This window comes from Octodon degus, unplaced genomic scaffold (assembly GCF_000260255.1).
Source record: "Octodon degus isolate 3935 unplaced genomic scaffold, OctDeg1.0 scaffold00009, whole genome shotgun sequence".
Classification (NCBI taxonomy): Eukaryota; Metazoa; Chordata; class Mammalia; order Rodentia; family Octodontidae; genus Octodon; species Octodon degus.
This window is the reverse complement of record NW_004524585.1, coordinates 17,359,529-17,361,236: the sequence shown is the minus strand read 5'-3', so window position 1 is coordinate 17,361,236 and position 1,708 is coordinate 17,359,529.

Sequence of the window (1,708 nt, the reverse complement as noted above, 5' to 3'; positions counted from 1 at the left end):
GGTCACTGCATCTGTCTAAGCAGGCACTTTAATCCGCTGAGCTATTTGGCCAGCCCTAACTCAGAAATTCAGACTAAAAGTCAAAGGATGTGAAACAATATTCCATGTGACTGGAATCTGGTAAAAAGTATAGGTGACCATTCTGTTTTCAGACAATGTAAACTTTAAGCCAAGACTGGTCCAAGAGACAAAGGTCAATAAATGTCACTAATGAAAAACTCTAAGATAATAATCACAAATATACATGCATCCAATATAAGCACACACAACTATATAAAAAGCTAATGGACATAAAATACATATAACTACTAACACAGTTGTAATGGGAGACCTCAATACCCCACTGTCACAAACAGACAGATCAACTAGATAGAAAATTAAAAAACAAATAACAGAACTGAGCCAAACCCATTAACATATGGACTTAATAGAAGTCTACAGAGTATTCCACCCCACAATATCAGAATACACATTCTTTTCAACTGCACAAGGGGAATTCTCTAAAATAGACCACATGCTACCCAACAGAACAGTTGAAGTAAATGCAAAGAAAATGAACTTATCCTATGCATATTATCAGACCATACTGTAATAAAATTGGAAATCAAATAAAATTGGAAGCAAAAGACATCTCAAGAACTACATATATATGTAGAAATGAAATAATACTCTCCTGAACAACCAATAGGTCACAGATTAAACTGATAATTTAAATAGTACCTACAGCTAAATGGTAGTGTCTATACAACATATCAGAACTTATGGCACACAATGAAATCAGTCCTAAGAGAAAAATTTATATGATGAATTCTCACATTAGACAACAAGAGAATGTTCAAAAGAACAACTTTGAACTTTAAATTTCTACAAAAAGAACAAGCTCAATCCAAATCTCAGGCAAAGGAGAAAATTATAAGATTAGAGCATAAATTAATACAATGGAGACTAAAAAGCAATTCAAAGAATCAATAAGCCAAAGAGTTGGTGCTTTGAAAGATTAAGTAAAATGGATAAACCCTTAGATAGACAATCTTATCAACAAAAAGAAACAAAAGACTCAAATCCATTCAATTAAGAATAAAAGGGTCAAATAATAGGGATCCTTGCAGAAATCCAGAGAATAATAAACACCTCCTTTAAGGAACTTTATTCTAATAAGATGAAAAACACAGACAAAATAGACAGATTCCTAGAGGCACATGAATTACCAAAGCTGAATCAAGAAAATATAAAGATTTCCAACAATTAAATATCAGTCAATGAAATTGAAAATGTAATTGAGAAACCTGCCAATAATGAAAGGCCCAGGTCTTGATGAATTCACTGCTAACTGCTGTTTTGTTTTGTTTTGTGCACCAGGAATTGAGCTCTTGGCCTTGTGCTTTCTATGTATCTACTGTGCCACTGAGCTACATACCTACCACTCACTGCTAAATTCTACAAGAAATTTACAAAAGATCTAATTCTTCTACTTCTCAAACTATTTAGTGAAACTTACTTGGAAAGCAAGTCTTCCAAAGTCACTCTTGAAAGCAAGTGGTATGTAATATCAGAAAAAGACCCAACCTAAAAAGAGAACAACAGGCCAATCTTCTTAATGAATATAGGTGCAAAAATCCTCAATAAGATACTGGCAATCATAATACATCAAATCAAGAGGACTATACACCATGATCAAGTAGGTTTAATTCAGGTGTGCAAGTAAGGT